Here is a 21,957-nt window from a genome sequence, read left to right as displayed (position 1 = left end):
GAAGTAATATAAGAAGAGTCCAATTATGAGATTATGAAAATAGTCTAACAAAAAAAATCGAATGATAGAAGAACAATATTAAGCAAGGTAAAATCAGCATGGCATTGTGACTAAGGAGAGATAAAGGGAGTAAGGAATAATAATGACTCAAGGACAATTCCCAAGTTCAGGGATTTAGCACCTGGGTAGGTCAAGGATTCATTAATAAAAACAGGAAATGCAGGCATTTTTTAAAAAAAACAGATAATGAACACAGCTGGGAACATGATGAATTTCAAACAGCTATACTATATCCAGAAGGAAATGTTTAATTGGAAGTTGAGTGTCTACATCTAGAGCTCAAAGGTGAAGATGTCTACTTAAGGTTTCAATATTATACGGCCAGAATTTGAAGATGCTAAAATAAATGGTCATACTTATGAAAGCAAATACACAAGGCAAAGAAAAAGATGAAACTCTTCCAAATACCAAATTCAGAGGCAAGAAAAGACCCATACAGGAGACTAGGAAGTGTGACAGGAAGAGGCAATGGATTTCAGGAAAGAGATTCTGTGGGGAAGTTCATATAGCTTTCATTGTGGAGACCCCAAACCACTTGATGTCCTTTTTTTTTTTTTTAGTGCCCCCTTAAGGTCAAACTTTTACTACAGCGAATATATATCACTGAGGATGAAGGTTTCAGTCTCTCTGCTGTGCTATGCAGTCAATATGTATGTGTGCCCCCAAATTCATACATTGAAATTGTAGCCTCCAATGTGATGTTATCAGGAGATGAGGCATTTGAGAGGTGATGTGGGTGGATCCCTTATGAATGGGACTAGTACCCTTATGACAGGGATCCCCAGGCTGGGCATGTAGCTCATAGGTAATAAACCCTGGGTTCAATAGAGGCAGAGGGGCGGGGGCCAAGAACCTAGAGAATTCACCCTCTTTGAGCATGTGAGCAGAGGAGGTTCATACAAATGTGACCATGCTGGCATTCCAGCCTTGAGAACTATAAGGAAGAAATATCTGACATAAAGGGAAAGAGAAAGGAAAGATGGGAGAGAGGGAGGAAGCAGCAACAGCCAGAGAAGGATACGGGGCCAAAAGAAGAAAACCAAAGAGACAAATAATCTCAACCATGTCAACTGCAAAAGCAAGGTCAAATAAGACAACTTGAAAAACCATTGCATTTAGCTGTTAAGAGACTAGAACCAAGCGTGAACTTCACAGCAGGTGTACACATTCAAGTGCTTGAGCTGGAGGGTGAATGAAGATGAGGAAGTAGAAATAAATAAACTCCAAGGAGTTAGAGACTGGCACGGTGGCCCGCATCAGTAATCCCAGCAACTTCAGAAGTTGGCACAGGAGGATGGCAAGTTTGAAGCCAGGCTCACCAATTTTGCAAGACCCTCACCCTTAAGACCCTCACCTTAAAGAGACCTTGACTCAAAATAAAAAAGGCCTGGGGACATAGCTCAGTGGTAAAGTGCGCCTGGTTCAATCCCCAGTACCCCCACCAAATTCCTCTTTCAAATGAAAGGCAAAAGAGAATAAAGGTTGGGTTGGTCTGTTTTTTCTCACTATGACAAAGTACCTGAGGAAAAAACATTTTGATGGTGGAAAGATTTAGATTGGCTCACAGTTTCAGAGGTTTCAGTTCATGATCAGCCAGCTCCACTGCTCTAGGCCCCGTGGTAAGGCAGAACATCATGGTGGAGGCAGCCTGGTGAAGCAGAGTTGCTCAGAGCATGGCAACCAAGTACCAGAGAGAAGGGAAGGGCTGAGGGCAAGATATAATCTCCAAGGACATGCATCCAAGGTCAGACCCCTCAGGATCCAACCACTTCCCAAAATGCCCACCTCTGAACACTGCAGCACTGGGGACCAAGCCCCAAAGACAAATGAGTCTTTAGGGATACTTCATATCCCAACCATAATTTAAAAAAAAAAAAAAGAAGAAGATCTTTCTTAGAGAATGAAACAAAGGAAGGTATTTTTTTAATGATATAAATTTAGAGATTTTTTCATCTGAGAAAATAATAATACGTGGGAAGTAAAACTGGAATGAGGAAACGTGGCGAGGGCTCTACCTTCAGAAAAGTCAGTAAGGAACCAGATCAAGAGGACCAGAGCCAGCAACAGCCTCAGATCCAAAGGACTCACCCTCCATGAAGATGGAGGCAAGACAGCAAGCACGAGGCAGCAACAGGCCCACAACCTGGTCAAGGAGAAGGAAGGTCCTGAGCTACAGAGAGCCACTTCCTTGGGGACACACCATCTGTGGGAGTGGAAATGGCCTTGTTCAGACATAGGAAGGAGTGGCGGACAATGCAGGGAGTGTTCTGAGGTTCTGGGAGTGCATCTACCATATTTCCCTTATGGAGAAGCAAAAGATATTTCATGGGGGAAAAAAGCATTAGTTCAAGTTTCCAGAATCATAGGTGGAAAGTTATTAGTAAACTTAGGAAATGGGCTTAACAGTCACTACAAACAACTCACAGAAAATATCTCCTAATGCGCTTAAACACATATACAGATAAACAAAATATAAACATCACCAAATACAACTAAAAATAAAACATACAGCATTCTATTATAGCGCTATGATGCTTGTCCAAATGTCAACTACCACACCTTATTAAATAATGCACGATAAAGATGACCCTACTTACAATCACTGATCATGACAATGGGAGTGGGGTGCTATATAAAGTGTTTCAGTCTCTAAAGAGAAGCTAAATAACCTGTAGAATCCTAGTTGCCATCCAAGCACCAGGAGGATCTCATTAAAAGCCAAGAGGAATATGTAAGATAAAGAAATCAATTACAATTTTATATGGCAGGCAGTGAACCTACACACCACCTGGCACAGTGGCACACACCTGTAATCCCAGTTATTTGGAAGGATGAGGCAGGAGGACTGCAAGTTCAAAGCTAGCCTGGGCAACTTAGAGAGAACCTGTCTCAGAATGAAAAATAAAAATGAGCTGGGGATATTACTCAGTAGGAGAGTGTTTGCTTAGCATGTGCAAGGCCCTGGTTTCAACCCCAGTATCAAAAGGGAAGGAAAGGGAAAAAAAAGTCTCTATAATACCTTTATCTCTAAGAATAAATTGTTCATACTTCATAAGGTTTTTAAAAAATGGATGGCAAACTAAAATGGACTCAACAGGAATTTTAAGAAGTTAAGATTGTGTGGACTTAGTTAAGGTACAACCCCATCACAGTGCTACAAGAAGCAAGACTCCCTGCCTGGCCGAGAGTCTGTCCTTTACCGTGACTTCTTATTTAGATGGATGCTGATGGGCAAGAAAGAACAATTCTCTATATAGTAGCAGAAGAATGTCAAGACATAATGTAATCTTAATAAGCAGCAATTTCTAAATTTTCCTTGGCCCCAGCACAAACGGCCAATCTACAACAGAAATTTAAGTCACTGAATACAGAATGCAGGGCTAATACTCAGACCTCCTTCAGAAACCCCGAGTTCTGGGGTTGGGGGGCAGGGGGAGAAGTTTAACTAAAAATGAAAAAATTTACCTGAAAATAAAATTGACAAAAGCATATCTGGATCACTTGCTTTCTCCCAAAATTATATTCCACTTTACCACTTCACTGTGGTCATATTACCACGTGAGTCTTTTGCACCTTTAAGATGAATTTTTGCCAACCCCCAAATCTTTACTAAGATCTTTATAGAATTAATACAAATTGATGCATACATTTCATATATAAAAGTGTCTTCCTTTAACTATCAGCAACAAACTAAATGATGCATTCTAAAATAGCATATAATCTCTACAATGTAAGCTACAATTTTTGAAACTGTGCTTGAATCAGCCAGCATATTTGTGTTGCCATAATCCTCTGACATTATTGAAGATCCTGTCAAAGTAGTTGATATGACCATCTACTTAATTATTTCTTGTTGGGAGTTTTTGGCTTGCATGTTTGTTTTAAATACAAGATTTTCTTTTTTCTTTCTTTTTTTTTTTTTTTTTTAAAGTCGGTTTGCCCTGGACTGCAGGGGGAGGGAGCAATCACATGCAGTAATGTTGACCTTTGCACTTCCGTAAATCTCTCTAAGGCTTTTTTTGAAGCATAGGAAGTTCCAAATCCTGCTCAATGCTACTTAAGGAAATGCTTTGTCCAGGGCTGTTTTTAGAGAAAACAGTCCATAGCTATGCTGCTTCTTTTAATTCAACTGTGCCTGCTGCTGGCTTAAGGTCAGGGACATGAGGAAGCTGTGTTCTGGTGGTGGCCACACAGAAGCCCCTCAAAGTACACTTAAAGGTTTTCTGAACAAACACAATCTCTCAAGGGCAGCACATATGTGTCCGAAGAATAAATTATTTGCAAAATAGAATAACCACGCCAAATGGCCCAAATAAAAAGTCTAAGAACAGAGAAGGAAATGCAGTTCCAGGATGTCACATATAATATAAAAGCAGAATTTACTTCCAAAACATTTTCCTAAAAACATGGAGCATGCTATGCCTGCAGTTAACAGTATTCACCATCATATATAAGTCTGATCACCAGCAGCAGCACCCAGGACTCCAACAGAAAGAATGCCTTGTGTGACCCTTTCGATCTTCCCACCCCACCCTACTTCACTTCCAACAGAAGCACCACAGGAACATATATAACTCAGCAATACAGACTATTTGTTCTTATTCAGAAGATATTTTCTGTACATTCAGAGCCTGAAAAGGCTAGAAATAACCATGGAAAAGAATTACTAATTAAAAAGCAAAGCAAAAATGTCACCCCTTGTGCTACTATCTTCACTCAAATGTGTGTGCACAAGCACATTTGGCTACTTTGAAACACTTTTTTTCCCCCCTATAAGATGACTAAAATATCTTAGTAACTGTAGGGAAGCACAGGAGAGACCATCAAACCCAGGGAGAACTGATAAACTGGGACAGGGACACAGCATGCCACCTCCTCACCTGCCTCCACAGAAGAAAATCTGCTGGGGCCATATATACTGTTGGGTTCTAAAACCTGCAGGCCAGGCTACAGAAGTTCTCCGGGGACAGCCTTCTCTGATTTAAAACCCTCTAGGGAGAATGTCCACTGTCTCTGTCTTCTGGTTTGCCTCCCATCTTCCCTAAATCTATGCAGCTGGTAGGTCCCAGGTGGGTAGGATGTGTGATTCACAGAAAAGTTAAGATCAAAGTTACTAGTCTTAGGCCAGTTACTAGTCTTTGATGGCTGAAATCCAAGCCAAAGTTGCCATGTCCCTGAAAACAAAAGGGAAAGAGATAGACAAGTGAGGAAGTGAGAGACAATGCTTGGAATGTTCCTGGATATCCAAAAGGCATCTTTTCCACAAAGGATCTGAGGCTCCGCAGCATAGCACTATGCCAAGGGGAGGGCTCGGCTGCGATTCCATTCAACTCAACAAATATTTATTAAGCATCTTTTGCCAACTCAAATGTAAGAAGGACTCCAAACTGTATTTATATCCTCAGGGTATAAAGCAATGCTGGAACAGATAGCAGGCACTAAATAAATGTTGAAGGAAGGAAAGAAGAAGACAAGGAAGGAAGGGATTTTCTAATATACTAATGATGTAAAAGATGATCAAATGAGTTTCTGAGGTGCTGCCCCGGGATCTAATCAGTCCCCCTATTTTTCTAATCTAGCTTTCATTTAATCAGTCCCTTTTCTTGAAGGATCGGACACAATGACAAAATGTAAACTGGTTTTTAAAAAACGAAGCTGCAGGTCTCTCATCTAAAATTTTAACAGCAAAAATTAAAACAATGGTCCTCAATCCTGCCAAAGGTTAGAATCATGCATTAAACCAAAAATTGCCAACTACTGGCACATGAGTCCCATGCCAGATCAAATTATCAATTAACTTACAATCTCTGGGGAGAAAAGAGGCTACTATTGTAATTCTAATCTGCACCAACCTCTGAGCACCAGAGCTTAGCAAATAATAATTTTAAAGACAACCTTATGTAACATTTCTGTTCCTGAGCTGTTGTGAACCTGATAAACCGAAACAGAAATCTAACCTACATTTTATGACCACATATATGCTTTATAATTCCTGCCACAGTATATGAAACTCATGTGTTTAAACATATCCCATCAACTTCTCCTTTCTGAACAAAAACAGGAGTGGAGAAACAGGCACTGACATAACAAGGAAAAAAGCCCCTCCCCACCCCACACACAAGTCTTACACAGGTTGTCAAGTTTCCTAGTCCAGCTTCCTGCAGAAGCTGTCTCTAATTGGCTGAGAAATAATTTCATTATCACGAAAGGCTTTTAAACACAAAATTCTGACACGAATTTAAAGATTATTTTGTTATAACTATCTATACTTTTTTTAAGAGCAACTTTATTCTTTATAGCCAAAAAGCCAGGTCCCTGAATACCACTACTTTTAAAGGTAGGTATTCTTATGTTCCAAATGAGTGATGATGGCTACACAACTCTGTGAATATACTAAAAACAACTCAAACATACGCTTAAAACAGTGAAGCACGTGGTGTATGAATTATATCTCAATAAAGTTGTTAAATTATTTAAAGATAAATATTTTAGATTTTCCTAACTATATTTAAAATGAGTGTTTTCATAACTGTATGTCTCAGTCTGTTTGTACTGCTGGAAGAATATCACTGAGACTGAAAAATTTATAAAGAAATTTCATTTCTTACAGTTCTGGAAGCCAGGAAGTTTAAAATCAAGGCACCAGAAATTCTGGATGTCTGTAACAGCGACTCTCTGCTTCCAAGTTGGCACCTCAAGGCTGTATCCTCCAGAAGGGAGGACCCCTATGTCTTCCCACAGTGAGATGTGAGAGGGCAAATGAGCAGAACGTGTCTGAGGCCTCTTAATTAGGACCTTAATTCCATCCACATGGGGAGGAGCCCTCACAGACTAATTACCATTAAAGGCCCCACCTCTTAATACTTTGTTCCAACACCTGAGTTTGGGAGAGGACCTATTCAAACCACAGCACAGTATAAGAACTATCAATATCCCACAGAAAATTAACATAAATCATTTTGAATGTTAAATCTCATTCCCTATTGAAAAGAATAAGGGCTCTGACGGTTTTTGAAAAATCACAACCTGTTGCACACATTTCAAACTACAAAAATTAACATTAAAATTCCATATTAAGGATATAATTGTGGGAAAGAGGATGAAATGTGATTCAGTAAATCACAAAGTATAATGTGCTGTAAATAAAATAAGCCTAAGAGCTAGAAGTCTCGAATCCTACTTCTGACCCCATCATTTATGAGAGCAGTATCCTTGGGCAAGTTATTCAAAATAGCTGTAAAAGTTATAAATCACAAATTCATTGTGAGTGTAAGCTGGAGCAATGTGTAAGAAAACATTTGAAAATCATTTGGTGATTTAAATTGTGTTGAAATTACTTTGGCTTTGTTACAAAGAGAGGGGACAAGTTCTCAGTCACTTACTACCTTCTCCAAGAACCTCCCCAACTGCATTCTCCACCCACTCTGCCTTGTAGCATTGAACTGCTTAAAGTTTCTTTATGCATAGTCTCTTCTATGAGAGAGACCTGTTTGTCTTTTAGACATCATCAAATTCCAATTAAATCTGGGGACCTAGCTTCTTTTATCTGCCTTTTAAACCAAGAAAGATACAAATGTGTTTTTATAATATTGCAATAAGTGCATGTGGGTTTTGTCATTTGTTTTGTGGTTTCTGACAGGAGTCCCAGCCAACCAGGGTGAAGGAAAAAGGCTATAAGGAACAGATACTGACAGGCATGGCAGTTGTGGAACCCAGAAGAGCAGGTTTTTCAGTGTTTCTTATCAGGCAAGGAATGTTTCTATAGTAAAGGAGCAAAGGCAAAATTCATTCATAATTATATAACTTTTTTCAGTAATCAGTCACCCCTTTCACAAATCCCATCACAGTGCAGTTTTGCAGATTAGCTGATCACGTTTCAAAAAGCTGTACTATTCTCCAAAGCATTGTAACTATTACCTCAAAAGATTAGAAACTAGATCATTACGAATACTTCCCATTTAGAAATAGAACACACAAGCTTGTGGAAATGTTTCTCCAAACTCTTTTAAGCATTACTGAAAATTGTTATAAAGCATAATTATAAATGTCCATGAATTTAATACTATAATTTAATTAAATCTTCAACTATTTTGTAAGGATTAATTATTTGTTATATTAAATTTTCCTCACTGCATGACAATATGGAAATATATATATCCACAAATGTGTGAGCTGCTCAACTGTAATTAATGATGTACTTTTATTCTCTATTATTGTGTGGAAAACATTCTGACACAAAATAAATGAAGCATAATCATTCAGAGTAATGATTCAAATGTACTGATTAATGATACCAAACAGCATCTCTATTCCTGAGTTAAATTAAAACATTCACAGTCTGTAAATCTTAAGGGTATCCCTAAATGAATGTTTCTAAATAATAATTTTCCTTCCCAGAAATCACCTACCCTAGCTTCACTGGAAATAAGTTCTCATAGTTGGTAAAGCGTGCCACTATTTAATGTGTAAATAAGAAACAAAACCCTGTCTATTAAACTATTAGCCAATAATAAATTGCCTTCGGAGATGCTGAAGTGTGGCAGCAGGGAAAGTGGAAAGAACATGTCTCTAGATTTAGGATATGTGAAATTCTATTCCTGTGGTAGGCACTCAGTAAATGTTTATCAAAGAAACATTTTTAAATATTGCAAAAAATATTTTGAAATTTTTTATAATTTGAAATAATGCCAGCCACACACACACACACACACACACACACACACACACACAAATTATGACTTCAGCAGTCAGAGAGAAAGAGGAGTTAATGTTACATAGATACCGGTTTCCATTCTGCAAGATGAAAAAGTTACAGAGGTGGATGATACAATAGCTGCACTACACCATGAGAGTACTTAATGCAACTCAAAAATGATGAAGACAGTAAATTTTTCTTGTGTGTATTTTATCAAAATTAAAAATAATTTTTGAAATTTATACAGGGGAAAAAAAGGTGCAAAGAAGCAGCACAAAACTTATAAACCGTTTAAGTTAATAGAACCTAAATAGAACCCAACCAATTAGCTACCTTAATAAAATAACATTTCCTTGGAAACTTCAACTTTGCAGAAACACTTGTTCTCTTTCAGTGGACTAGACAGAAAGTTCTGTATTCTTTTACTGATTTCCTGAAGCTAGCACCATTGCAGTTTCTCAAAAAGAAGGTTTGCTAAGACAGAGACTCACACACCTAACTTACCATCAAAATCACCAGAGAAATTTTTTGTGACATCCCACACCTATTTGGAGGGCTACTATATAAAATACAGAAAGTACCAAGTTTTGTAACGATGTGAACAACCAGCACACTTCTGTACTGCCAGCAGGATTATAAAGGAGTGCAAATCTATGGAAAATAATATGGGAATTCCTCAAAAAAACTAAAAATAGAACTACCATAGGACCTAGAAATTCCACTTTGAGGGGATATATGTAAAAGAATTGAAAGCAAGTTCTGGGTCAGAGATTTGCATGCCCATTTCACAACAGCACCATTTCACAATAGCCAAGATATGGAAGCAACCAAATGTCCACCAGAGTATGAATGGACAGTATACACACTACAGAATATTATATGGCTTTAAAAAGGAAAGAAATCACTGGGTGCGGTGGCACATGCCTGTAATCCCAGCAGCTCAGGAGGCTGAGGCAGTAGGCTTTTAAGTTCAAAGCCAGCCCCAGCAATTTAGTGAGGCCCTAAGCAACTTAGCAAGACGCTGTCACTAAATAAAAACTAAAAAGTGCTGCGGATGTGGCTCAGTGGTGAAGTGCCCCTGGGTTCAATCCCTGGTACCAAAAAGAAGGAAATCCTGTCACATTCCACAACATGGATGGACCTTGAGATCATTATGCTAAGTGAAAAAAGCCAGTTATAAAAACAAATACTGAAGTATCTAAGGTAGTCAAATTCAAAGAAACAAAGTAGAATGGTGGTTACCACAGGCCAGAGAAAGAGGAAAATAGGGAGTTGTCAGCAGATAGAGGCAAGTTGTCAGTTATAGAAGATGAAATGTCCTGAGGTCTACGGCACAGCACTGGGAATAGGCTTAATGCTACTGAACCAGTTCCCATGCATAAAAATGGTTGAGAGAGAGGAAGGTATTAGATAAGTAAACAAAAAAGATTTTCTAATTTCCCATCCCAAACTTACTCAGAATTTCTGGACATTGGACTACAATAACTGGTATTTATAAAAAGTTTCCCAGGTGATGGATCTAGAACCAGTATGAGCCTATCAAATCATGATATCACTCTCCAAACTGGAAGTAACTCAGACACAACAGCAGCCATGTTCAATGCTTATTTTGTTTTTCATAACTGTTTATAGATGTAAAGTATTTCCTATAATGGAAATAAATCAGGATTTAAAATGTCACCAAAAAGAGGAATGGATTTTAATATTGTTATTGATGAAAGGAAAGACAAAGAAAGCCTTGAGATCTCCCTGATGTTCCCTTTCCCATTGCTGAGGTGATTTGGGAGGGTGCAGCCCTCTGAGCAACAGTGTCTGTGTTACACTCTGGTTTAAGAAGAGCCCCAAGTTTCTACTGGGTGACTGGCTGTCAAGAGGGTCTGGAACAAGACTACCAAAGGAACCAATCCTGGTCCAGATAACTCTGTAAACTAACAGTTAAACAGCAAAGCAGTAAAGGAGGATGATAGTTCTCAAAATATTCCCACATGATCAGGAGGAGATCTTTAGTAAGGTACCGAAAATTGACTGGATCATGGAGAAATAAGAAGGACGTTAATAATCACAGACATGTCACCAAGATTCACCGAGGTCATGCGTGCAAAAATTGCACAATAAACAGTGCAAAATAGGTATTCAGTAATTACAAGATGACATTATCAGTGCTGTTCCCCCTTCACCTGTCTCCTCTTTACTGAAAAGTACCTTAAGTGCTCCAGATTCCAGTACTAATCATTCCCTGTTGTATGCACTTATCTTTGCCTCTACTTCTGTTATGGTTTGGATGTGAGAGCTCCCCCATTAGCTCACATGTGAGACAATGCAAGAAGGTTCAGGAAAAAAATTAGTGAATTAGTCACCTGAAGGGATTAATGGAGTGGTAACTCAAGGCAGGTGGGGTGTGGCTGGAGTACGTGGTCATTGGGGACATGCTTTGGAGTAAGTGGAGTCCATCCTTCTGCTTTCTCATTGTCATGTGAGTTACTTCCCTCTGCCACACTCTTCTACCACGTTGTTCTGCTTCACCTTGAACCCCAAGGAATGGAGCCTGCTATCTCTGGACTGAGAACTCTGAAACCGTGAGCCCCCAAATAATCTTTTCCTGCCCTATAATTGTTCTGGTCAGATCTTTAGTCACAACAGTGAAAAGGCTGACTAAAAAAACTTCTGACTTACTTCAAGGACCATGCTTACTATTATTCTATTTTTTTTTTCTGCTCTTTGAAACTCATCACATGGTATTAAGCAACCAGCAGAAACTCAACCATCAATCATTCACTCAACACACAGTTATGAATGTGCCATGTGCAAGGCACCACCAGCATAAGCACTGGGGAAACACTGATCTCTGCTCCTAAGCTTAAATCCAAACTCAATAAAAACTATCTGTTTTGCTGAATTATTAAAACACCAGAATAAAAGGAGGCTTTTCATGCCTGTATGTATGTATGGACATACATAGATTCCGCAGATTTACAATAACCTGTTCCTCTATACACTTCTGCCAGAGAATGTCAGAAAATAAGTCACTATACTTAATTATTAAAATGACCAGTTTCAACTATGTAAACTCTAACATCTCATGTTTCAGGCTCTTCAAACAATGAGGGAGTCTAAAAATGAAAAAACTGCCTATATACAGAAAACTTTATAAAAGAACAAAGAATTTTTTATCTAATGTGAAGTACTATGCTACAAAATTGTTGATTCAAGTACAAAAGAAATTTACATTAACCAAAATATTGTATACATGATGCTAAAAAATATTTTAATATACTCAGATTGAGCTTTCTTTCTGATACCTAAACACCCTTTTCTCATAGAAAATTTCTTCTGGTTAGAAAAAAAAAAGTTTGAGCTAATGAACATACTTTAAGGAAATTACACAGTGTTAAAGGTATCTAAGAAAGAACTTATACAATATTAAAGAGTCTATCCATACAGAAAAGGCATAATTTTCCCCATTAACTCAGTACCACACTTGGCTCCTCCTCGAACTCCTTCCCCTCTAACCCCTATGGGTAGCCTCACCATCCCACTTCTAAGAATGAGCAGATACAAGATGTTTCAGTGAAGCTGAACATGTACATATTTTTGTTCAAGATGAGTATCTGGTTTGCTATTTCTGGCAAAAGGGCAGGGAACATCCAAGATTGTCAGTGTAACTTTTATCTCTTGTGATTTAACTGGACCTTTAGCCAGTACAGAATAGAACTTCAAAAGAAGGAAAGGATTATTTTTCCACGGTTAAACAAACAAAGCCAGGGAGCATTTTCCTGGGATGCAGGGGTGGGAACACACTGAGAGACCTTCAGGCAAGACTTGGGTTGGTAAAAAAAAAAAAAAAAATTTAGTTGGAAAAGCAAAAATAAAAGAATAGCTACTTTTGCATGAAGTAAAGCAAATTAGGACCAGAACAGGCAAACTAAAGAAAAAAACCTTCCACAAAAGTAATCCAGTATGTAAAACTAACACATAAGAACCAGAGACTTAAAGACAAGGAGTTTAACTTCAGTTATCTGACAATGATATTGAAAAGGGTTAGGCAAAGTACACAGTGTACTCAAATATCCTGGCTTTCAAAAGGTGTGGCCCACATACCGGGCATTCTGTCTAGATCATTAATTATTAAGTGATTTAGGAAGAGTAATGGTAATTTAGACAAATCCAACTGAATTCATTTCAATAGGTATTTATCCAACACATTCTCATCTACAAAACTACTCTCTGTGGAAAGACACATAAATCCAAGTCCATATGTGTTTTAAGTAACTCAGAGCACATCTTATTTTCATGTTTATCCAGTTAGTGTTGAAATAAGTATGAGGTTCAACTGTAAGAATCTCCTATGTTTTGTAGCTCAAAAATATTTGAATAATGGTAATTTTATAGGTTTGTCTAGATCTATCTTTTAAATAATGAAATAGCTGTGAAATAGAAATCTAGGCAAAAAGTCCCAATGCACACAAATTAAAATGCAGAAAAAGAACTCATTTATTTTGACTCTGAGAAAGAAGATGGCTTCTTGGAAGCAGGTGACATATGAAGTAGGCATGAGATTTTGAGAGTTGGAATTGTTAGAAAAAAAGAACAAAGTAAGGTTAGGAGTGGAAAATGGGGATTTTAGAGTGGAGAAAATCACAAATATATGTACAAGGGCCTAAAATGTAGAAGAATAATTTGAAGGGCAAAATCATCTATCTTAACATTATAAAACACATATGCAAATATGCAAAGTTCACTACAAAAAAATAAGTTACATTCAATTCAGTGACTTTGATATCATATGTCTCACAACCCAATAAATACCTAGAATAATAAAGCAAATATAAAGATTTTTTTTTTCCAATAAACTTTCAAAGAAAAATGAAATAAAGCATTAAATCAACCATTCACTGTTAAAAGGGGGGATGAGCTATAGGCTTTCTTAATTTCACAGAAGTCTCAACATAAAAACTAAAAGCAGTGTTCTTTGTTACAAATGCAATAGGATCAGGCATGAGATCATTCTGTTCTGACCCTGTTACTGACATCAGGGTTTCAGGAAGACCCCATGAAGTTTAAATTTTAAAAGTCAAGTTCTTCCCACTACTCCACATGTATAGATCACTGGAAGTAACCAACATACATCTACCAAGGTAACAGCAAAATTTAGTAGTCCCTAGAAGGTACTGAATGCTTTGAGGGAATACTGGATTTTACATGGTTGTGAAGATGGTAATGAAGTCTAATCTACTGGTCCCTTAAACGTATTATTCTTAGTCACAATAACAGTGTTCCGTTTAAACTTTAGGACTGTATTTAAATAGATGTGTAGGAAACAATAAAGCCAAAAAGAATACTGAAGGTGTATTCCAAATTTAGAGTGAGTCGGAAACATCAGGAGAATTTTATCTACTCCATCAAACAATAAAACACACTCTGAGCCAGCAACTCGAAGAAGCCAAAGAAACAGGATGGGAACATTTTTCCCCCTTACTAGAGAGTTAGTGTGCTAATAAAAATATTCATCGAATATAAAAGCCAGGCATGGTAGCACATGCCTGTAATCACAGTGACTGGGGAGACTAAGGCAGGAGGATCACAGTTCAAGGTCAGCGTGAGCAACTCTGAGACTCTGTCTTAAAATAAATATAAACAGGGCCAAGGACTTAGCTCAGTGATAGAATGCCTTGGGTTCACTCCTCCATACAAAAAGGAAAAGTGGGGATATAGAGACTTTTCATTATAGCTGGTAGAAGGGTTTTTTGTTGTTGTTGTTTGTTTTTAAAGCAGAAAGATTAAAAGCCGTGCTCTTTATATAAACATGAGACCCAAATAATACATTACAGCTGTATTATCATGACCAGTTAAATGATCAAGACAAGGGTGAGGGGAATTGAGTTAGAAGCAAAACAAAAGGAGAGAAATACCTAAGGAGAAAAATATACAGAGAAAAGTACCTACAATCAAACCCACATGATCAGAGAATAACACTGAGTAAGACAGGGTACGTAATGGACCACAGTTAAGGTTTTTTCAGATGTGAAGACCACTCCATGAAAATAATCACAAACATTCCTGCCAAGCCTTTGGCCCTAAGGGAAGTAGTGGGGTACACAACAGAAGTAGGGATGGACCTGAATGGAAGTTACTGGAAAATTCAAACTCAAGGCTAAAAGGGCACGGCCAATTAGAAAGCCAAAGAAGCAGCCTTGAGGATTCCAATGCCTGTCAAGCCTACATTTTCACCAATAGCGTTGGGAGTTTTCCAAGACCTGATTAGTGGAGGTAGGAATCAATGCCTCTACCCAGTAGCTATAGAAGCTCCTAGTCTAGAACATTTCAGTGGCAACCCACTATCAAGTCTCCTCTTGTTTTATATCGGGCACTATACTAGTTTACACAGAATTTACTGCATTCTCACACCTACTGAAGGTAACTACTACTAGCATCATTCCCGTTTCCAGATACAAACATCAAGGTTTAGAGAGGTCTAACAATGTTCATAAAATTAGCTAGAACAGACTCCACCCAGACCTTCAGAATGCTGATCATGAGTTTCAACCTACCAGCCAGTAGGCTTCTAACTTTAAAGTTCACCACAATCGGGCTGGGGCTGTAGCTCAGTGGCAGAGTGCCTGCCTAGCATGGGCGAGGCACTGGGTTTGATCCTTAGCACCATGTACAAATGAAATAAAGGCATGTGTCCAACTATAACTACAAAAAGATTTTTTTTTTTTTAAATAAAGTAAATCTTAGGGGGGAAAAAAGTTCACCATAGTCAGTGGAGAATGGGATAGTGTTAACATACAACCTTCAAAGGTTCTGATTTAGTCAAACAAGGTTAGGCCCAGGACACTGCATTTTTAGCACACACTTCAGGTAATTCTGGGATACACTGTGGGTGGAACAAACACTAATAAATCTATAGTATCACATAGCTTCCAAGCAGAAAAGCAACTCTCTATATTGGAATATACATTATTAATGCTTCGCTTAACCCCTGATTTAATTTATTAATAATAATTAAGATATTTTCAATGAGGAAAAACTGCAGTAAACTTTATAGTAAATTTTACTTTTAGCCTGCTTTATATCTTTATATATAATTATACAAAAATTATAACTAAAACACTAAGTTTTTAATATTTTATATAAATATAAATTGATGAGTTACATTTTAAAAACCAAATTTGTTTTAAAAAATTGTTAGCTTAAAGAAATCAACAAGGTTTGGGGTTGACTATCACCGGCTAGCATTTTTGTTTTAAAAGTTAAATGTTACTTGCTTCTCTCTTCTATCTTCCAAAACATATACTGTCTAGATCTTTTTATTTGTGTATCACCTAGGATGATGAAGAATGATGACATTCTTTTGAATAATTTCATACGGAGTTAATTCTGACAACACAACTTGTGGAACAAGGAGTAGAAAGACTGGCCCAAGCAGTTTCAGGTACCAAGCACCAGCTACATGAATTCTGCCATCAAAAACCCAGGTAGGTCAGAAATAATAGCAAACCTCAAAACAAAAAGTCTTAAGGATTTTCTCACCTGTGAAAGTAGCTGCTGGCCCCTGGGTGCTGAGATGACCTAGGATCATGTAAAAGTCCAGAAACTTCTGCTTAAGCAATCTCAGAGTAGCAGAATTGGGGTCACCTGCAAGGTATGGAGCAGGGATTTAACATCCATTCAACACCTACTGGGCTGCAACCAGGGGCCAAGGCAAGTGTCAGGAGCTGGGCAAACCAGTGAAGAAGATGCACCTGCTCTCAAGGAGCTGATAACCTAAAGTCAGCTGTGCCAGCTTCTAGACATGTCATTTCAAGCAGGTCACTTAAAGTTCCTCAACCCAGGATTTTCTTTTTCTTTTTTAATTATAAACTTGAGGAAATAGTCAGTTCTTCAGTTGTAGCACCCAAAGAGGGTATCTGTCTAGTATAAGATACTAACATATAATTAGTGTTTTCAGTGCGTCGTGGAAAACAAGCCAGAACTGGGCTATCCATGAAGGACCATCAATGCACAAATAATGAGTAGACAAAGGAAGAAATGCCAGTTACTGAACTCAACTCCATTCTTTGGAAGAAGAGCAGTGATGGGGGCCATGGCCCAGGGCAGATTTTACCAATGTACTCTTGATCCTAGAAATTTCACAGGAATGAGTGATTGGAAGGGGGGATAGGATCCTACAGAGTAGGGGGAAAAAAGCATAGCCCTGCTCTCTAATTATGGAGCTCCGAACACATAAGAATTTGATTTAAAAAAAAAAAAAAAGCTCCAGGAAAGATGGAGCTTGGACTCAGGCCCGAGTATCAAGCATCCAGCAATCCTTACTACTTTGCTCAGAAATTACACTAAGGACAAATACCCTCCTTTGGAGGAATTTTATGCCACTATTACATTGGCAAAAAATGTTGGCTGCCATCTTTCAACTCTAGCAAAGGACAAAAAGAGAAGGACCATTCAGAAGTCAGAATATGGTCATGAGATGGAACTTTTACCTAAACAATCTGATTTGCAATAAAGATCATGGGGCTGGGATTCTAAACATCTGGGTTACTACCCTTCTTCCTCTGCTAATATATAGATCTGTAAACTTAAGGTTTTTTTATACCTGAATTTGTTTTTCTGACAAATGAAAATGGTAATATTAACTCTTTTAAACAAGGCTTTGATGATGATTGAATAGGGTCCTGCATGTAAAACCACTTAAAAATGTTAAATCAGGAGGAATTAAAATTAAGATATTAACTTCAATTGTATGTAAATAGGGATGTTTTAGCACAGTAGGCCTTAATTTTTGGACTGCACTATAAGCCACTTTATTAAGTCCAAGAAACCCCTGCAGTAAAATTCTGCAACCTCTAATAGAAACGTGACAAATGTGTACAATTTTTACACACTTCACATCAGTAAAAGCAGTCAACCCATAAATACAAACCCAAGCTGAACCTCCATCAAATTCATTTTAGTTTAGTCATACTATAAGATATTCACTGCTTTTCATGTAAATGATAGTATAACAGGGTCTTTTATAGACACAGACACAGATACTGACAGTCAGAAAACAATTCCACCATCACCCTCCCCCCCAAAAAAATTTTGGAGAGGAGAATTCAGACCAGGTCCACAAATACAATAAATTCTATGGTTCCATTTTAAAAATAGATGTTACTGTGTTCTCTTTCCAAACCTAAAAAAACCTATGTATTTTTTAGTTAACTAAATAATAATTCATTATTATTTTAAGCCATATTATTATCTAAGCCATTTTATTTAATAAGTGAATATTTGCAGTCATGAGGAAGTATTACAGAAGTCATCTGTAACAAATTAAAAATTCCAAAGATAACCTAAATATCTAGGTATCCAAGCATTTAAAATGAATTCTTGCTGACAAAGACCTTACAAGGAAACTAACAACAGGTATCTCTTATGAATATGGATGCAAAAATTCTAAACAAAACACCTACAAACCACAAATACTAATATATAAAAATAATTTTATGCCATGAACAAGTAGAATTTATCCTAAGTATGCAACACTGGTTTAACGTTTGAAAAATTAATTAATGTAATATACCATGGCAAAAGACAAAAACAATACCATATAATCGTATCAACAGATGCAGTAAATTCATCACCATTTCTTGATAAAAAACACTGTAGTACGAAAGGAATAGAACATGATACGAGCATCTGCATAAAACCCCACAACTAGCACCATATTAATGGCAAAAAAGACGATACTGTTTTCCCTCTAGAAATAGGAAGAAAACAAGATGTCTGCTCCCACCACTCTAGCATTATACTAGAGGTTTTAGCCAGGGTAATTAGACAAAATAAAAGGTATCTCAATTGGAAAGAAAAAATAAAATGAACACTTCTGTTGAAGACACGATTCTGTATATAGAAATTCTAAGAAATGCAATAAAAGTAAAAATTAGCATGAGCTCAACAATTTGTCAGATACAAAATCAATGCACAAAAATTAATCCTAGTTCAACACACTTGCAATGAAAATCCAAAAACAAAATTAAGAAAATAACCATTTTCAATAGCATCAAAAATAATAAAATAATGAAGGTAAGATGTGCATGAATGAAATAACATCACACGTTCTTGGACTGGAAGACTTAATACTATAAAAATGAAAATATTCCCCCAAATGGATTTATAGGTTCAATGCAATTCCAATCAGAATCCCAAGTGACTTTTCTGTAGAAACTGGAAAGCGGAGCTGGGGATTGCTGTGTGTGCTGCTGGTCCCAACTATTAGGGAAGGCTAAGGCCGAAGAATTACCTGAGCCTAAGAATTCTAAACCAGCCTGAGCAACATGGAGGGACTCTGTCTCAAAAAAAATAAAATAAAGGAAAGAAAGAAAGAAACTGGCAAGCTGATTCTAAATTTCATGGAATTGCAAGGGATCCAGAATAGTCAAAATTATCTTGAAATAGGAAAGCTCAGACTTCACAATTTCAGAACTTACCACAAGGCACTGATAAACAAGACAATGTCATACTAGCATAAATATACATATCAATGGAATAGAAAAGAGTCTAGAATAAAGCCCTTGTATCGGGGTCAACAAATTTTTTAAAAAGAGTACCAATGTTGTTGGATGCAAAAAGAAAAGAACAGTAGGGTTTTTGTTGTTGTCATTGCTGTTTGGTGCTGAGCACTACACCTCTNATTTGTATATATGATTTGAGTTTTGGGTTCAGAATCAGTCTTTTGCAAATGGATATCCATTTGCAAAAGACTGATTCTGAACCCAAAACTCAAATCATATATACAAATTATCTCAAAGTGAATTAAAAACATTAATGTAAAAACTAAAATAATCAAGTTCCTGGGAGAAAACACAGGGGGATAAATCTTTATGACTTTGGATTTGGCAATGATATCTAGATATGCAACCAAAATAGTAAGTAACAACAAAAATAATAATAATAAAATGATCTCTTTCTGTCTCCATTATTTTGCCTCTTCCATAATGTCATATAAGTGGAGTTGTAGGGCATGTAGACTTTTCAGAGTAGCTTTCTGCCTTAGTAATATGAATGCAAGTTGCCTTCATACATTTTAGTGACTCAATGACCTTTTTTTTTTTTGCTCTAATATTTCATTATCTAAATGCAGATTATTTTTCTAAAGAACATTTTGGTTATTTCTAAGCTGTGATAAATATGACTTCACAATTTGTAAATGTAAATGTAAAAAGATCAGAGGTTAACAGGGCTTAGGGGGGAGGCAGAAATGAATAAACAGAGCACAGAGTTTGTTTAGTGTAGTAAAAATACTCTGTATCATACTAATGGTGGACCCATTTCATTATAAATTTGTCCAAACCCATAGAAAGTACAGCACCAAGTGGGATTTCTTAAAAAAAAAAAAAACTGTGTAAAAGGTACTATACCATCAAGAAAATGAAAAGACAACCTACAGAGTCAGAAACTATTTCCAAATCATATATCTTATATAGGTCTAAACTCCAGAATACATAAAGAACCCCTAAGATTCAACAACAAAAAGACTCCAATGAAAAAATGGGCAAAAGACTTAAATAGATTTTTTTTCGAAGTGCATATAAAAAGAAAAAAAGGTATGCACATGAAAATATGATTAGTCATTAGGAAAATACAAATCAAAACCACAATGAGATACCACTTCATACCCATGAGGATTGCTTTAAATAATAAAAAAGAAAAACAATAAAATGAGTATTGACAAGGATATGGAGAAACACATGACCAGTGACAATGAAAATGAAAATGGTGCACCATGGTCAAAGCCAGATGGCTTCCCCAGGAAGATAAAGAGGATTACCACAGGACCCAGCAATTCTACTGCAAGGGACACACCCAAAATAACAAAAAAGAGGTATTCAATAAACTGGTATGGTACATACTAGTTCACATGAGCATCATTCACAACACCAAAAGGTGGAAACAATCCAAATATCACATGAAAGGATAAGCAAAATATTAGAGATAAAAGAAGCAAAAATATAAACTTGGAGACAACCATATTAAAATGACTATTTTTAAAGAAAGGTGAACAATATTTTCCTCTAGTATATTGAATCATGTCTCAAAGTTTCACCCAGAAGTTCATGCTCAAGTATTCTCCAGCTCAAATACCTTACCTGACCTCCAGGTAATAATTCTAACAATGTTAGCATGCATCCACTCAAAATAGCAGGACATTAAAGGGTAAAGAAATTAAAATATAAAGCTCATAGATACAGGCAAAGCTAAGGTTCTATTTAATGAAAAAGAATTTTGCAAACTCTAAGTAAACACAATATGGTTATGATAATTTGGGAATAACTGGAAAGAATTAGACTAAGTTTTAAGGAACATTCCAAGACTAATAATGTTCTGATTCTAGGGTTTTCCAAAATACATGATCATAGGTTAAAAAGAAAATAGAGTTAAAAACTGACTCTAAAAGTTATATACGTATATGTTGACTCTCTATGTATAATGTATAATTAAATCATTTACAATTTATAATTAAATTATATAGAGAGATTGTATGTACAGAGAGAGAATGAGTCTATAATCAGTATACCATTATAATCAATATACTATTAAACTATTACAATCAATATACTATTATAATCAATACATTATACCTCAGGTCAATTGTCTCATGAAAGTAAAATTAAGAAAAATAAAAACTAATATAAAAAGCATTACTTTGGTTTAAACAGCAATCAATCACTCTGATTTCAGCATGTTACTTACTAAACAATTTGAAAATCATTTCTTCCTTAGGTGAGGACTCTTTTTCCCAAAGATTTAAGAGTCCATTTAGGTAATGTAGTAGAAAGCAATTTAAAAAACAACTATATGACAACTGCACAATATTTTGTATATCAGCTACTCAAATATGCATTTAAGAATTTAGATTAATGTAACTGTGATCACGTGGTTTCGATTATTTAATTTTAAAGATTTTTGTACACATCTTTGACATGTGTACTATGTGCTTCCCCACAAATACACATACGAACACAGTAGAGAAAGTTTGATATCTTGTTCTTCCATCCAAATTAACTATACTTTGGAGCCTTGGCAGTTGAGAAAGCAATGGGCAATGGTTTTATAATAACAATTTGAAAACTTACATTTTTCAGGTATTCATCAATCTATAGTTCTTGGCTTTTAAAAGTATATTCGCGTGCATTTGTGGAGGGGAAGAAATGATCAAC

At 36.6% G+C, this 21,957-nt stretch overlaps 1 protein-coding gene across 14 annotated transcripts in view; it reads right to left on the bottom strand.

The window, feature by feature from the left end:
* Klf12 (Kruppel like factor 12) overlaps positions 1–21,957 on the bottom strand; it is a 430,087-nt gene that overhangs the window by 368,319 nt on the left and 39,811 nt on the right. For 6 of the 14 annotated variants that reach the window (XM_048801306.1, XM_048801307.1, XM_048801303.1 and 3 more), the window contains exon 2: positions 16,289–16,393. The exons of the other annotated variants lie outside the window; for them this stretch is intronic. The gene's annotated coding sequence lies outside the window, so the exon portion shown is untranslated. The remainder of the gene's footprint in view (positions 1–16,288; positions 16,394–21,957) is intronic. 14 annotated transcript variants of the gene reach the window in all.

The sequence above is a fragment of the Marmota marmota genome, unplaced genomic scaffold (assembly GCF_001458135.2).
Source record: "Marmota marmota marmota unplaced genomic scaffold, marMar, whole genome shotgun sequence".
Taxonomy (NCBI): Eukaryota; Metazoa; Chordata; class Mammalia; order Rodentia; family Sciuridae; genus Marmota; species Marmota marmota.
This window is presented reverse-complemented; position numbering and strand designations above follow the sequence as displayed.